Genomic DNA, 18,633 nt, shown 5'->3' with positions numbered 1-18,633 from the left:
TGCTACATATGTTGCATTTATTTCATTTACAAAGATCTTTTACTTGGCTTCCATATATTTTCATATTTTTGCTTCGTGTTGCACTGTTTCGAAAGACAAACGGCCTGTAAATCATCCTGTTGCCAGATGTCTACAGCTCCAACATGGCTATGATGTTTGGAGGATGGTATTGTGGTAGAGAGTGCTATGTGGAACTCCGTCACGTCTCTCTTCTCCTGTACGTCGCGAGAGGTGCGGCAGAATAACAATAATTTAAGAGTTCGATTTCTTCACGATGTGAGAGATGCACGTACAAGGAAGCAACATGTTGGTTGACAGTTCTAGGAACTTATTCTCTCGTGAGCAAAGATAACGTAGGTAGCATCATGAGGCTGTCGGAGGACACGCCGTCGCGTACAGATACAAACTAGAAAAATGTACTGCAATCAAGAAGACTGTCAGAAGAACGACATGTGGTGCTAGGAGTGCCACTTGAACTTCAACATAAAGAAACGTAACGAAAATAAGTGGAAAGGTCCATTATTGTATGATTGCACGATTACCAAACAATCGCTGGAATATGCGTACAGAGTGAAATAAAATGGAACTATCAACATTAAACTAACGGATGGAGGGCAGTTGCCAGAACCAGATTCATAGAATGAAATCCGCTGTAGACGATAAAGGAAAGCCAAAAATGTTAACACAGAAGCAACTGCAATAATGAACAGAGAAAATAATCGAATGATGAAATGAGAAAATATTGAGAAGAGAAAAAATATTACCAACCAAACGAACGAAAGTATCAGCCACTTAAAGAAGGTTGCGTAGACCACATTTGTTACCAATGAACAGCATAGTCTTACCGTTCAACCTCGATTGTGAGTGATATAGTTGCTGGGCTAATGGAATACCAAATGGAAACTCAGGAAATAAAGGTTATCCTTAAGTTCATTGCGGGCTCTTGACTCACAGACAAGATTACGTTTTCAAAGCTAACAACTCCGTGACCAGCTTTGTCTACAACATGCCTGTTTATATCTGCAGTAATACTGGAATTGGAAATGGAAATGAAGTCCCATGCTGCTTGACAGAGCGTAGGGGAACGATGCGGGAGATCCGGTGCGGGTGGTTTGCCATTGCCTTCCTCCGACCGTGATGGGGATGAATGATGATGATTAAGACGACACAACAACACCCAGTCATCTCGAGGCAGGAAAAATCCCTGAACCCGCCGGCAATCGAACCCGGGACCCCGTGGTCGGGAAGCGAGAACGCTACCGCGAGACCACGAAACGGACAATACTGGAATTACTAAATGCTAAAACACAGACTTCCAACATAATAAATAATAACACAAAACAAGAAAATTAAAAGAAAGAAAGATACAGTAGACAGTGACATAATTTTGTTTAACTAATAGCAATGTAATTAAGAGATTGCGAAAGTAGTTTTGTGCCATAAAATAAAATACTTGACATAGCCAGGTAAGAACTAAGATGCCTTCACTGGTAACGCAAGAATACATGGAAAGGAATTGTTGATAACGCCATTGGCTGGGAATTGAAAGGATCTGGCGCCCATGGAGAAAAATGACGTCATAGGGATAGAAGTGCTGTCAGCAAGTACTGTACCGTGCGGACACTGTCAGTTTTGTTGGATGCCACTTGATCTTTAGAATGCACAAGCTCCCTTTCAGAGGCTATTGAATTCTGCGCTCAGAGTATCAAAACCGAGATAGCGTCTCGTTTACGTCGATGAAATAATTGTACTTTTAAGGACGTGGAAGAGAACATGCAATGATTGGAGGAAGTTTTAAAGAGGCTACATTCGGTATTGTCTACACTCGGTATTGTGTAGTGTTATATCATAGCACCAAAAGTAAGTTATCTAAGTCATGTAATTGTTCAGGAGGGTATGAAATATTGATACATGTTTGACTTCTGCAATAGGTGTTTTCCTACCACCATAAATAACAAAGCAACGTAAAACGTTTTTTGGGCTCTTTAATTACTGTAGGGAATTCACTAAGGGATTTGCCACATTTGCTAAGATGTTGAACAATTTGTAGGAAAACGTGTGAAATTTCAGTGGCTGAATGATTATCAGTAACGTTTGAAAAATTAAAGGAAGTATTTACAGTTATCCTGCTACTGACATGTTCGAACTATGAGAGAAAATTTATTCTATCGTGTGAAGCAAGCAGTGAGGCAGTTATACGTATTCTCAGTCATAATGTAGATGACAATGAACATCTTGTAGCATTTGTATCAAGACAGCCGAATAAACGATGGTAGAATTATTCAACCACAGAGAAGTAAATGTTGAGTCATATATTTTATTACATATCGGCATGCATGCTACAGCATACTTACCTAATGTGTTCCCAAGTGCTGTGCATAATAACAGAATTTATCGATGGTTGAATCTCGGGTTCTGTTGGTGATAAAAAGTTTTTTTTGAGTGCTGTATAGCCAGCAGAAAGATCGTTTTAGTGTGACCATCGTACAGTACAGCGTCAAAATGTAATATTACACACTTCCTCCTGCTTAGGCAAATGGAGCAAATCGACAGTTTTTTTATGTTGTCAATGGTAGGACTGATGGGTCTTATGGGGGCACCATTAAGTCATGGGCGGTTCCTTGGGAAACCCAACGAAAGAGCTATTTTATCATATTTTCGCCATCACCAGAGGATCAAATCCCTACTGACGATTAGAAGACGGTTATACACAGCAAAAGGCTGAAATTTTTACGATACTTTCCTAAGATCCTAATCTCTAACAGCCTTGAAAATTTTAGATATTTTTGCTATATCCAAGATACAGAAGTTCAAAGTTAACCCATTTTTACATATAAAATATGCTTGTAAAACACCTTGTGAGGCGAGAACATAGTTTATGAAGTGACATAGCATGGAGAAATATGCCATTAAGCGTCTCCATTATCATTTGGCGTGTAATATCCGGTCTGATGCGTAAAATTAGTTTTTGTTTTTTCAGTTCCTCATGTGTAATCTAAATTCTACTGACCAAGAGACTTCTTTTCATATGAGTCATAATACCCTGTTGCAGCAGGGAGAACAATAGAACCAGCGGAAAAATGATCCTATTGGAACACAATGGGAATATATTCCCCTTAATTTAAAAGGCTCTGACTGAGAAGTGGGATTATAGCTACTTTATTCTACGTTCCTCAGCTCCTTTAAAAATTTTCCATAAATTTTGGTACACAAATATATTCGCACTTTTTTATGCTGAGAGAGAAGAAAACAATGGCAGTAGCTAAGAGAATGAAAAGTAATAAATACTGGAAAATAGTAGACAGTGGCTGTGTTGTAGAAACAGTGAAGGAGACAATGGCAGTGTGAGAGAAAGAAAGGGACTTAGTGGCAGTGGAACATAGGTGACAGCGACAGTATACAGTGCTAGAACCAGGGAGACGCTGCCAGGGAGGAAGAATAATGGGAAAGAGAAAGGGGAAGTTGGTGGGAGCCAGTGCTAATGAGAGACAGCATATTACAATGACAACAAAGAAGAGAGAGATAATAAGAGAAGAGACAGCAGCAGCAGGAAGGAAGGAATGAGATGTAGTAAGAGAGAGTAAGAGTGGCAGTGAGCAGAACAGAACGAAGGGGACTATGGCCAATGACAGAGAGACATGTAGATATAATGACAATGAGTAAGTCAAAAGGGTAACTGAGAGTGGATATAGTATGAGGGACTTCCAGAGATGGGCAATTGGGTGTGAGCTTGTGGAAGTCTGAGATGAGTTGCCTGTTAAAAAAAAAACCTTTAATATATTACCATGAAAAAGTTATTGGGAAATTTTTTAAAGGTGCTAAGGAGGGTAGAATGAGGCAACTAGTACTCCAATTTTAAGTCAGAGTCTTTTAAATACACAGGAACATATTCCCTTTTTTGTGTTTGGAGGAGTATTTTTCCTCTGGTACATACATTACTTGTATGAGAGAAAGTGTTAAGTTCTGATAGACCATATTGTATTGAAATAATTGCTGAAATTGAAAGATTGTTCAAGTAGGATAACGCATTAGGCTATGAAATTGAGTGAATTTAACTATGACGTCATACACAAACCGAGCAAGGAACACAGTAATGTTGATAGCATGAATAGGAAGTTTGGGTTCATGCAAGCGCTGGGAAGGAGACTTGCTGAGTGGCAAGAAGCTGATGCTGACTGCCACGTTTTTAACGCGTAGCAGAAGTTTGCAAGCACAAGAGCCCGTTTTGTGGGAAGAGGAAGTATGAACCATGTGTGGTGGTACCTGGAGCTTTAAAGGAGGAAGTGTTAAGACAGTCACATGCCTATATATTTGTGGATATTTGGGGGTTAGTAACAACTGATTGTCGGCATAGCCGAGAAAGTTTCGTAGATGACCAGGAGATAGACTGTTGAGTAGTACATCAGAAATGGTATACCACGTGCACAACACGCGAATCTCAGTCATCAACTAATATCATTCCAGATGTTACTAGAAGCATTTAAACCATGTGAAATAGTGGGAATGAATATCCTAGGCCCAGTCAAACAAAAACCTAAGCATAACCATAATGGATTAACCGTCACAAACGAATTTTTACTTTATGTCACAATGGTTTGTAATAAAAGCTCAACAATCAAGTATGGTGGTGAACAGCTGGTTGCTGAAGTTTGGCATTCCTGACATCATAATTACAGATTAGTGCAATAATTTTATATCTGCTCTGGTTAAGCAGGTATGCCACTTAATACACATTCAGGAGCTCACGACTAGCCCACTCGACACTCAGTGTAATGGCAAATCAGAATGTGTTCATCGTATAGTTGGTAAGATATTATCAAGTGAACTATCTTCAAATAATTGAGACGTTTAGCTGCCTTATGTCTTGTCATAGCACAATGTTAAATTACACAATAGTGTCAGTCTTTATTATGTTGAAATGTTCGATAGAAAGAGGGACTTGCTAAAGAAATTTGTAAAGATGTTATGGGATGTTTGAAACAAGGTAAATACAGCAAACATGAAAGTAGTCGAGCATCAACAGCAAGCTCTATAGAATCGTCGATAGATTCCTACTCACCCAAGTGTAAAACAAAGAAGTTTCTGACCTGATACGATGAACTATATCAGGCCAAAGAAATCACGTCACCTATTGATGTCAAGTTGCATTTACCAACAAAGACTTCCACTGTGCATGTCAGACATGTTAAGTCATGCTCTGCTGCAAGTGCTGGCATCATTGCCAGTATGGGGCGCTAAATCTAGGAGAAGGAGGAAGGAAGGGAGGACGGAAGGACGAGCAAAGCATGCACGAAGTGAATTACGCACTTAGGTTGCATCATGGAGTAGTGATGTGATGTGGCGTATAACGTAGTTTATAAGTTTGTTGTTGTGGTGTTCAGTCCTGAGACTGGTTTGATGCACCTCTCCATGCTACTCTATCCTGTGCAAGCTTCTTCATCCCCCAGTACCTACTGCAACCTACATCCTTCTGAATCTGCTTAGTGTATTCATCTCTTGGTCTCCCTCTACAATTTTTACCCTCCACGCTGCCCTCCAATACTAACTTTGTGATCCCTTCATGCCTCAGAACATGTCCTACCAACCGATCCCTTCTTCTGGTCAAGCTGTGTCACAAACTTCTCTCCTCCCCAATCCTATTAAATACTTCCTCATTAGTTGCGTGATCTACCCATCTAATCTTCAGCATTCTTCTGTAGCACCACATTTCGAAAGCTTCTATTCTCTTCTTGTCCAAACTATTTATCGTCCATGATTCACTTCCATACATGGCTACACTCCATACATATTCTTTCAGAAATGGCTTCCTGACACTTAAATCTATACTCGATGTTAACAAATTTCTCTTCTTCAGAAACGTTTTCCTTGCCATTGCCAGTCTACATTTTATATCCTCTCTACTTCGACCATCATCAGTTATTTTGCTCCCCAAATACCAAAACTCCTTTACTACTTTAAGTGTTTCATTTCCTAATCTAATTCCCTCGGCATCACCCTACTTAATTCGACTACATTCCATTATCTTCGTTTTGCTTTTGTTGATGTTCATCTTATATCCTCCTTTCAAGACGCTATCCATTCCATTCAACTGCTCTTCCAAGTCCTTTGCTGTCTCTGACAGAATTACAATGTCATCGGCGAACCTCAAAGTTTTTATTTCTTCTCCATGGATTTTAATACCTACTCCGAATTTTTCTTTTGTTTCCTTTACTGCTTGCTCAATATACAGATTGAATAACATCGAGGAGAGGCTACAACACTGTCTTACTCCCTTCCCAACAACTGCTTCCCCCTCGACTCTTATAACTACCATCTGGTTTCTGTACAAATTGTAAATAGCCTTTCGCTCCTTGTATTTTACCCCTGCCACCTTTAGAATTTGAAAGAGAGTATTCCAGTCAACATTGTCAAAAGCTTTCTCTAAGTCTACAAATGCTAGAAACATAGGTTTGCCTTTCCTTAATTTTTCTTCTAAGATAAGTCGTAAGGTCAGTATTGCCTCACGTGTTCCAATATTTCTGCGGATTCCAAACTGATCTTCCCCGAGGTCGGCTACTACCAGTTTTTCCATTCGTCTGTAAAGAATTCGTGTTAGTATTTTGCAGCTGTGGCTTATTAAACTGATAGTTCAGTAATTTTCACATCTGTCAACACCTGCTTTCTTTGGGATTGTAATTATTATATTCTTCTTGAAGTCTGATGGTATTTCGCCTGTTTCATACATCTTGCTCACCAGATGGTAGAGTTTTGTCAGGACTGGCTCTCCCAAGGCCGTCAGTATTTCCAATGGAGTGTTGTCTACTCCGGGGCCTTGTTTCGACTCAGGTCTTTCAGTGTTCTGTCAAACTCTTCACGCAGTATCGTATCTCCCATTTCATCTTCATCTACATCCTCTTCCCTTTCCATAATATTGTCCTCAAGTAAATCGCCGTTGTATAGACCCTCTATATACTCCTTCCACCTTTCTGCTTTCCCTTCTTTGCTTAGAACTGGGTTTCCATCTGAGCTCTTGATGTTCATACAAGTGGTTCTCTTATCTCCAAAGGTCTCTTTAATTTTCCTGTAGGCAGTATCTATCTTACCCCTAGTGAGATAAGCCTCTACATCCTTGCATTTGTCCTCTAGCCATCCCTGCTTAGCCATTTTGCATTTCCTGTCGATCTCATTTTTGAGACGTTTGTATTCCTTTTTGCCTGCTTCATTTACTGCATTTTTATATTTTCTCCTTTCATCAATTAAATTCAATTTTCTTCTATTACCCAAGGATTTCTACTAGCCCTCGTCTTTTTACCTACTTGATCCTCTGCTACCTTCACTACTTCATCCCTCAAAGCTACCCATTTTTCTTCTACTGTAGTTCTTTCCCCCATTCCTGTCAATTGTTCCCTTATGCTCACCCTGAAACTCTGTACAACCTCTGGTTCTTTCAGTTTATCCAGGTCCCATCTCCTTAAGTTCCCACCTTTTTGCAGTTTCTTCAGTTTTAATCTACAGGTCATAACCAATAGATTGTGGTCAGAGTCCACATCTGCCCCTGTAAATGTCTTACAAGTTAAAACCTGGTTCCTAAATCTCTGTCTTACCATTATATAATCTATCGATACCTTTTAGTATCTCCAGGGTTCTTCCACGTATACAACCGTCTTTCATGATTCTTAAACCAAGTGTTAGCTATGATTAAGTTGTGCTCTGTGCAAAGTTCTACCAGGCGGCTTCCTCTTTCATTTCTTTGCCCCAATCCATATTCACGTACTACGTTTCCTTCTCTCCCTTTTCCTACTACCGAATTCCAGTCACCCATGACTATTAAATTTTCGTCACGCTTCACTATCTGAACAATTTCTTTTATTTCATCATACATTTCTTCAATTTCTTCGTCATCTGCAAAGCTAGTTGGCATATAAACTTGTACTACTGTAGTGTGTTTGCTGGCTTCGTATCTATCTTGGCCACAATAATGCGTTCACTATACTATTTGTAGTAACTTACCCGCATTCCTATTTTCCTATTCATTATTAAACCTACTCCTGCATTACCCCTATTCGATTTTGTGTTTATAACCCTGTAGTCACCTGACCAGAAGTCTTCTTCCTCCTGCCACCGAACTTCACTAATTCCCACTATATCTAACTTTAACCTATCCATTTCCCTTTTTAAATTTTCTAACCTACCTGCCCGATTAAGTGATCTGACATTCCACGCTCCGATACGTAGAACGCCAGTTTTCTTTCTCCTGATAACGACATCCTCTTGAGTAGTCCCCGCCCGGAGATCCGAATGGGGGACTATTTTACCTCCGGAATATTTTACCGAAGAGGACGCCATGATCATTTAATCATACAGTAAAGCTGCATGCCCTCGGAAAAATTACGGCCGTAGTTTCCCCTTGCTTTCAGCCGTTCGCAGTACCAGCACAGAAAGGCCGTTTTGGTTATTGTTACAAGGACAAATCAGTCAATCATCCAGACTGTTGCCCTTGCAACTACTGAAAAGGCTGCTGCCCCTCTTCAGTAACTACACGTTTGTCTGGCCTCTCAACAGATATCCCTCCGTTGTGGTTGCACCTACGGTACGGCTATCTGTATCGCTGAGGCACGCAAGCCTCCCCACCAACGGCAAGGTCCATGGTTCATGGGGGTAGGAGTACCTTACAATTACTGCAATCCTAGTATTTCAACAGTTTATAAGTAACAGTTGAAATACTAGGATTGCAGTAATTGTAAGGTATTGGGCTTATATTGTGAATTTACTCTATTAATGTTAAATGTTGTGTTTTCTGAGTTTACTTTATGACTATACGAGTTATGAGATATTGACAGGCAGCGTGGATGTACTACTGAATGTTGTACGCATGCCTGTTTTAAAGAGGAAGAAGAATTCTGCAAAAACCTTTCTCCCTGCTGGCGGCACTACCGAGAACGTCCAGAATGTGTGCAATAATTCTGGTGCTTCTACATCTCTTTGGGGAAGAAGTGATGGATACTCGGCAAAATCGACAACTTGAAGCAGGAGAATTATAGTAACACTAGTATTATTACTAGCCACCAGTGGACATTGCAGGTAAGATATAACACATGGCTTGTAAGGAACAAAATACGAAGACTGCTGTAAACGTTAGTAAAATTGCATCAGTAAATGGAGAAAGAAGGAGTGTTAACAGGAGTATGGGGAGAATATAGGGAGTTACGACTTTCGTACGAGAGAGTCATGGAGCAATTACGTGACGCAATGGATGTAGCACAACGAATACTGGTATAAAGAAAAAGTGCATATTGAATGCAGACTGAAAATTACTAACACAGTGATTGTAATAGTGGGTAACGATACAGTCAAGAGTTGAGCAGCACACTGGTAAAAGTGCAAGAAGTGGCGGTTGCTAACAGAGCAACAATGTAATGGCATACATCACAGTTAGCGAATTAGGAGCAGGAAGTGTTCAATAACACCAGTGTGGAGAGACAACTGGCTGTGGAATTGACGAAACATAGCTAGGAGAGAAATCAATAAAGATCTAGATTAAGTGTAGACGTGACTGAATATACTGAAATAGAGAATGGCTGTCGCGAGGTCGTACGTTCACTGACAGACAGCTTAAGTGATGCAATGGTAGCAGTGGCAACGTTGCAAGAAGTGAGTCATCGCGTGGTGCATAATCATTATTGCCACCTAAGCAATACTTAGGGGTACTATGGAAGGTACAGCAGGAATTAATGGCAGCGTGGCAACACATTGTGGAGCCAACGGAACGGAGCTTACCATTATTCTACCACATTTCCATATATAACAAAACTACTAAAATGAACATATTAAACTATAGATTTCTTAGACATTTTATATATCGAATAATATCTGTGTCAAAATAATGAAGATTTTAATATATTTGGAGATAATTAAATGAATTTTTACGAATATGTGTAGATTAGACGCAAGAATATAATAGAACGAGTGAGCATAAACCTATAAATGATTGTAACACTCTCAGGGAACTTCACTACGCTACAATCATTTACCAAACATTCCGCCATTAAGCTGGGGAACCAAACTGAGTTTTCCTTTCGGCATTTTGTTTGCATGATCTTGACACGCTGAGTGGCATAAGCAGTACTGAAAAGCAGTCAGCTGTCAGTGAAGACGCACCCAGGGTGGATATCCAGAGAAATAGATCTAATTTTGTGCCTAGTAGTGCATGTAATCATTTCTATTCCTTACACATTTATAAGTCGTCTCTGAAACTCATTGGTAGCAGATGCCAGAAATTCCGGACATGTAATTTACACGTTTTGGAACCTCTGCTTCAGCTGAACAATGGTTCTGAAAGGTTTCGTGACGGATCATACTAATTCACTTTGTCAGAGTCGTGAAGAAATATGTAGAACTGTTTGTAACCACTTATTTCGACGACATAACAACAACAACAACAACACAAGACTTTTATATTACTTGTACTAATTAGATGTGTAACGAAGTGTGTCATCTAAGTACAAGTGTTGAACGAGTCTATATCGGCTAACAGCTTGTTACGAGACTTAAAGATTACGATGCATTTCGTAGTCAAAGCTGCGCGCTGAGGTCGTGCACATGGCGGATAAAGCGGCTATTTTCGAACGTAAGAGTTTAAGGTACAGAACAGTGCCACACGATGCTTATTACAGAAGTTTTGGTTATGCTTGACATTTAACAGAACAGATAAAGAAGAGACAAGGTCGCGAAGTAGTAGCGTAACAAAATTTCGGTAACAGTTACGTACAACAGATCTAGTTATGTCCGATTTGTTGCTATATAAAAGGTAAGTGGCAACAAAACGACTATTCACCTTGATATGTAGAATGTATAAGTTTGGTGATATACCATCTGACTTTTGGAGAAATAGCAGCCACACAGTTCCGAATACTGGAGGGACTGACAAGTGCGAGAATCATTGCACAATCAGCTTAACGGCTCATGTCTCCAAGTTTCTGACAAGAATGATATACAAAATAATGGAAATTGCGGATGTGCTATATTATGATGAATTTGGCTTTGGGGAGGTAGAGGCACCAAGTAGGCGATTATGACGTTGCGATTGATAATGGAAACAAGACTAAAGAAAAGTCAAGATATGTTCACGGGATTTTTCGAATTGTAAAAAACGTTCGACAACGTTCTAAGGAAAAAGGAGGTAAAAGGAAGAAGGAGAGATGGGTAATTCGCAAAATGTACAAGAGCCAGGAGGGAATAATAAAGAGTGGAAGACCAAGACCGAAGTACTCGGATTAAAAAGGTTGTAACATAGGGATGCAGTATTTCACACCTACAGTTCAATGTATACATCGAAGAAGCAGTGATGGAAATAAAAGAAATATTCAGGAGTGAAATTAAAATTCAAGGTGAAAAGATATCATTGATACGATTGGCTGATGACATTGGTACCCTGAGTGAAAGGGAAGGAGAATTTCGTGATCTACTGAATGGAATGAACGGTCTAATGAGTACAAAGTATGGATTGAGAGTAAACGAAGTAAGACGAAAGTAATGGGAAGTATCAAATGAGAGCAGCGAGAAATTTAACATCAGGATTGATGGTCACGAAATATGTGAAATTAAGAAATTCTACTGCTTAGACAACAAAACAACCATTGACGGATGGAGCAAGGAGGACATCAAAAGCAGACTACCACTTGCAATAAAGGACATTCCTGGCCAAAGGAAATCTACTAGTTCTAAACATAGGCCTTAATTTGAGGAAGAGATTTTTGAGAATGTACGTTTGGATCACAGCATTGTATGGTAGTGAAACATGCACAGCGGAAAAATAACATAACAGAAGAGAATCGAAGCATTTGAGATGTGTTTCCACGGACGAATGCTGAAAATTAGGCGGACTGATAAAGTAAAGAATGACGAAGTTCTGCGCAGGAGGAGAAGAAGTGATATGCTTATAGTATCTGTTAAGAACAGATAACGTCCATTGTTTTAGTGGGAGCTGTAGATAGTAAACACTATACAGGAAGATAGGGATTGGAATACATCCAGGAAATAACTGAGGAAGTGTGTCGCAGGTGCCTTCTGAGATGAAGACGTTGGTGCAGGACAGGAATTTGTGACAGGACACATCAAACCATGCAGAAGAGTAATGACTCAAAAAAAAAAAAAAATTAAATTGGGGAGAATCGTCAACATTTGAGATTAACACAGAAGGACCAAGACTTCAAGCTCAGTATAGTTCTCAATAGCGTGTAGCGTCGCATGGTACCAGTGCTTCACGGTTCATCCCTATCCAACGAATTGTAGAGCCATAGCTAAATTAGTATGTTTTGTAAAGACAGAGAGAGTAGTGAAACGTCCTTGCGGATTAAAACTGTGTGCTAGATCGAGGCTCGAACTCGAGACCTTTGCCTTTTGTGGCCAAGTGCTCAACCGATTGAATTAGCCAAACACAACTCACGACCTGTTCTCACAGCTTTACTTCCGCCTGTACCTCGTCTCCTACCTTCCAATCTTCAAAGATGCTCACCTGCAAAACGTGCAATACTAGCACTCCTGGAAGAAAGGATGCTGTCGAGACACGGCTCAGCCACAGTTTAGGGGTATTTCCAGAATGAAATTTTCACTCTTCAGAGGAGTGCGCACTGATATGAAACTTCCTGGCAGATTAAAACTGTGCAGAGCACTTGCCTGTGGAAGGCAAAGGAGCCAATTTCGAGTCTCAATGCGGCACACAGTTTTAATCTGCCAAGAAGTTACATACTGGAGCACAGTCCGCTAAAAAGAGAAAATTTCATTCAGAGAAATTATTGCTAACCACTAAATAGAAACCTACTTATTGGTTTCAGCACAAGAGCTACACTTGTGCTAAAGAGAAAATCCGTACGTAATATAAAAAAATGAATGTATTTTATCCGTGTCATAATATGTACGTCCTACATCTCCACTTAAACCCCTGGATCGATTTTTACAGAACTTGGTATTCGTGTTTCTCACTCCCTGGAAACAAATACTGTGGGGGTAAGAACCAACAACCTCCTACTGGGATGTGGGCTAAGGACAGAGAAGGGTGAGGGAGGAGGAGATGGAGAACAGAGAGGCGTAGGAAGGAGCTGGACATAGATATGTGGGGGGAGGAGATGGACAAGGAGAGGTGGAGGAGGAGATGGACAGAGAAAGTGGGGAGGAGAAGATGGACAGAGTGAGAGAGAGAAGATGGGAAATGAGAGGGGGAGGGGGAGATTGGTAGAGAGAGGGACAGGAAGAATTTGACAGATGAGACTAGAAGATGAATAGTGGGATGAGGAGATGGATGGAGGGAGGGGGGAGGAGGACATGTAAGGAGAGAGGGAGAGAGAGGAGATGGACAGACTGAAGGAAGAGGACAGAGTGAGTGGGGAGGGGGAAGGGATGGACAGTGAGAGGGGGAAGTAGGAGATGGACTAATAGAAAATTGAAACAAATACGTTTCTAGGCAATTATGGGTACTTAGCTACTGTTATGTCTGACAAGATGATTCAGACTAGGGTGCAGGCATGTGAAGTACAACCATTTTCAGGGGAGCCACAAGCAGATGGATGTCAGATGGAAGTGTTGACACCCATATTTATAGAAAGTAGCCGCACATTGTGTTTACTCTGTATTCTCTCCAGAGGTGGTAACAGCGAATCACTACGGGCAAGGAAAGCCATAGGGAATGACAGTGTTAAAACTATGAGATAGTGGAATGTTAGTAAATGGCATGATGTGTGATAAAAGGTTGGTGACGTTTCGTCTTCTGGCTACTGCCACTGGAGCGACTGTGATGAAGCTTACGCAGCCTCTAATGTATTGGTTGTAGAAATGGTGACCCACAACTTGAACTTTATGATTGTCACAGTCACCCTAGACCTCCTTATTCGTTATGAGTTGCTAGCATCACGAAAGGGGTAGATAAGCGCTGAACAAATGTTCCAACATGTGTGGCAGTATCTTCATGAGTAACACTGGGATGTAACTATGAGTCTATCTGTTTCTAGTGCTATATTGGTTCTCATTGCGTTTTGTGCAACCTTTGGAGAAAGGAGAACCACTTGCATGAATATCAAAAGCTTTGATGGAAACCCAGTTCTAAGCACAGAAGGGAAAGCAGAAAGGTTGAAGGAGTATATAGAGGGTCTATACAACGGCGATGTACTTGAGGACAATATTATGGAAATGGAAGAGGATGTAGATGAAGATGAAATGGGTGATACGATACTGCGTGTAGAGTTTGACAGAGCACTGAAAGACTTGAGTCGAAACAAGGCCCCGGGAGTAGACAACATTGCATTAGAACTACTGACAGCCTTGGGAGAGCCAGTCCTGACAAAGCTCTACCATCTGGTGAGTAAGATGTATGAGACAGGCGAAATACCCTCAGACTTCAAGAACAATATAATAATTCCAATCCCAAAGAAAGCAGGTGTTGACAGATGTGAAAATTACCGAACAATCAGTTTAATAAGCCACAGCTGCAAAATACTAACGCGAATTCCTTACAGACGAATGGAAAAACTGGTAGAAGCCGACCTCGGGGAAGATCAGTTTGGATTCCGTAGAAATACTCGAACACGTGAGGCAATACTGACCCTACGACTTATCTTAGAAGAAAGATTAAGGAAAGGCAAACCTACGTTTCTAGCATTTGTAGACTTAGAGAAAGCTTTTGACAAAGTTGATTGGAATACTCTCTTTCAAATTCTGAAGGTGACAGGGGTAAAATACAGGGAGCGAAAGGCTATTTACAATTTGTACAGAAACCAGATGGTAGTTATAAGAGTCGAGGGGTAAGAAACAGAAGCAGTAGTTGGGAAGGGAGTGAGGCAGGGTTGTAGCCTATCCCTGATGTTATTCAATCTGTATATTGAGCAAGCAATAAAGGAAGCAAAAGAAAAGTTCGGAGTAGGTATTCAAACCCATGGAGAACAAATAAAAACTTTGAGGTTCGTCGATGACATTGTAATTCTGTCAGAGACAGCTAAGGACTTGGAAGAGCAGTTGAACGGAATGGACAGTGTCTTTAAAGGAGGGTACAAGATGAACATCAACAAAAGAAAACCGAGGATAATGGAATGTAGTTTAATTAAGTCGGGTAATGCTGAGGGAATTAGATTAGGAAATGAGACACTTAAAGTAGTAAAGGAGCTTTGCTATTTGGGGAGCAAAATAACTGATGATGGTCGAAGTAGAGAAGATATAAAATGTAGACTGGCAATGGCAAGGAAAGCGTTTCTGAAGAAGAGAAATTTGTTAACATCAAGTATTGACTTAAGTGTCAGGAAGTCATTTCTGAAAGTATTTGTATGGAGTGTAGCCATTTATGGAAGTGAAACATGGACGATAAATAGTTTGGACAAGAAGAGAATAGAAGCTTTCGAAATGTGGTGCTACAGAAGAATGCTGAAGATTAGATGGGTAGATCACATAACTAATGAGGAGATATTAAATAGAATTGGGGAAAAGAGGAGCTTGTGGCACAACTTGAGTAGAAGAAGCGATTGGTTGGTAGGACATGTTCTGAGACATCGAGGGATCTCCAATGTAGTATTGGAGGGCAGCGTGGAGGGTGAAAATCATAGAGGGAGACCAAGAGATGAATACGCTCAGCAGATTCAGAAGGATGTAGGCTGCAGTAGGTACTGGGAGATGAAGAAGCTGGCACAGGATAGAGTAGCATGGAGAGCTGCATCAAACAAGTTCCAGGACTGAAGACCACAACAACATCTTCTTTAAAAGCGATAGGGACACATTCATGAACTTCCATTGCGTCAGGTATCGATAGATTGAATAAACAGTAGCTAGAACAACTGAACTAAAGTTCGTCCGAGCAGGCCACGAAGGCCCAACGCTATTGACCGTCCGTCGTGTCATCCTTAGTCCAAAGGCCTCACTGGATGCGGATATGGAGGGGCGTGTGGTCAGCACACCACTCTTCTGGCCCTATGCCAGTTTACGAAACCGGAGCCGCTACTTCTGTATCAAGTAGCTCCTCAGTTTACCTCACAAGGGCTGAGTGCATCCTGCTGGACAACAGCGCTCGGCAGACGGGATGGTCACCCATCTAAGTGCTAGCCCAGCCCGAATCCGCTTAACGTCGGTGATCTGACGGGAACCGGTGAATAAACAGTAGCTAGTAAGGATTAATCACGTAAGATAGAAGTAAAACCTGATTGTACATTCAGGAGAAGTCAGTGAGATTGTTAATGTTTGTGCAATGTTTGTGAGAATCTGTTACGATGAGAGAATGTTATGGAATGATTGTACTAGTCAGTGAATGACTATTCAGTGGAAAGATGTCCATGGGAAGATGCAAGGAAGTCCAGCGGACTGTACTTTCAGACTTAAGAACATAGCCAATGGTACTTGTGGTTTAAGCTAGGCGAGAATGAGAAGGAAACTAAGTGCACTGTACGTAATTTTTGATTTGTGAATATGCGTGGAAAGTCTTACAGAGGTACCCCATGCAAAATCAAGGGAAGATTTCTTTTCTCCAACAGGATATGTACATGTTTTTCCACAAAATTACTCACAAGCCATACCCGAGTAAAAATTAAGACGACTTCCCTGGCAACGCAAGAAGCCATGGAAAAGAAGAGTGTTGAGCAACGTCCTAATGTGGGGCACTCAAGCGTCTGGCGCCATTGCAACAAAATAACGACATAGGCAGAGAGGTGCTGTCATTGTGGTGACTACACACTATGAAGTAAGAATTATTCAGAATCCAAAACCACTCATTCAGAAACCAATCAAAGCGCAAGAAAGTAGAAAGTGCCTTTGAAGAGTAAGATTGGGCAGTATTACAGTTCTGGCTAGATTCCTTCAGGAGCTAACTAAACAAGAACAGTAAGAATGAAGTCACTGCCAGCAAATGACGACACCTGGCTTCTATGACATGTTACCTTTCCTCTTGTTGGGGTTGCTGCTGTTGGAGAGGTGCTGGCCATCACACTCTCATAAGTATGCACAAATCAGATCCTTATTCTCAGATTTCGCCTACCAGTTTACAAGTGTCCATGGATCCGCAATCCTCAATCTGTGTGCTTGCCTTTGTCATCCACAGTCCACTGTTCATGCAGAGCCCAGTGTGGCGAAATTGCAACTTTCCTCCAGAGGGTCGTGTGATGCCACACAGTGCAAGCCTGGAGATGTGCAGCTGCTCTTCTACGAAAGGCGAGAGGAATTCCTGCTGCATCCTTCTGCTGCTGTGGATAGACTCTGCTGCTGAGCGCTACCTCTCCGAATTTCTGGGCCGTGGAGTGATCTTGTGCACCTCAGCGTCCTGTGTCATGTGGCCGGAGTGCAGCAGGTATGCAGGGGAGCAACCTTCTGCCTCAGGACCTATGCACAGCTTCGAACGTCAACCACCCCGACATCGCTGTCGACACACTGACGACAGTATTCCTCCACTGGGTGCATAGCGATTTCGACCTACAAGTACTGGCAGCCTGGAAAGACTTCCCGACTCTTTTTCCAACTGAATAATTTACTTTCAAATAAGAGTACAGGAATGCAGCTGGTTGGCATCATGGACAACTGCCGACCTTTCGATAGGTGTATAGCCATTATTTTCAAGGGGAAACTATAGAAAGGAAGCGCTGTGCAAGGGAATTTAAAAGCTTTGTTTGCAGAGAAATTCCAGAAAGATAACACACACACACCCAAAAGATGTCTGACACCAGAAGTTGTCAGTAGGAAAATCAGTACCCACTGCATAAAGTACCGTTAACTCTGTTCTTGACGACGGAGAGAATACGATTTAACGCCGCCGAATTTAAGCAAAAATTTTCACCTTTATTTATGAGGTTACTTGCTAATTTAATTCCAACCGCTTCCTTAATAATACTATCCCAGTAGCTGGAAGTGTTTGCCTGACCCTCTGTGTATTTATATTCAATAGGATGACCGGTGCCAAGACGATGTTCTACAACGGAAGATCTGCTCGGCTTTTGTAATCATGTGTGACGCTTATGCTCCATATACCGGTCTTCCACAGTCCCGACATTCTGACCAATATATGAAATGCCACAACTACAAGGAAAAAGGACATTCGGTTTATGCAAGCCAACATCATCCTATACAGATCCTAAAAGGGCTCTAAATTTATATAGTGTTGTGCTATACGATATGCCATAGTACCAGTGTTTCTCAAAATCAGCGTAAGAGGAACCCGTTCCTTGCGGACCTTCGAAACTCCATGTAGCCTAGGGGAAACAGCACAGTAAGAACTAAAACTCTTGGTAGTCTCGTTTGAAAAGGACCTTTTCTTCAGGAGGCTGTTTCTCTCAACACTTTTTGTGGAGTCTGGATCAATCCTGTCACACGCTCAGTCAGGTAGAAAACACTACACCTTTTGAACGTAATCCTACTTGTAGCATTGCCATTGTCCGCGTGTAAAATAACAATATTCGAATAAACTCTAAGTGAATTTAACGCAGCCCTCAGCTACTTTTTTTATAACTCTTAGATTGACGTGCCACAGTCAACACAAAACTCTACTAACTTCCTCTGCAGTTTAAGGAGGTACTTTAATAACAGCCTCTTCAACAGAACTAATGAAATTAATCACTGGGAAACGCTTGGGAGTCAGTGCAAAATTTAAATTTTTACCTAGCACGGACAAAGCCGCGTCATCAAAATCTTTCTCCATAA

This window comes from Schistocerca piceifrons, chromosome 3 (assembly GCF_021461385.2).
Source record: "Schistocerca piceifrons isolate TAMUIC-IGC-003096 chromosome 3, iqSchPice1.1, whole genome shotgun sequence".
Taxonomy (NCBI): domain Eukaryota; kingdom Metazoa; phylum Arthropoda; class Insecta; order Orthoptera; family Acrididae; genus Schistocerca; species Schistocerca piceifrons.
This window is presented reverse-complemented; position numbering follows the sequence as displayed.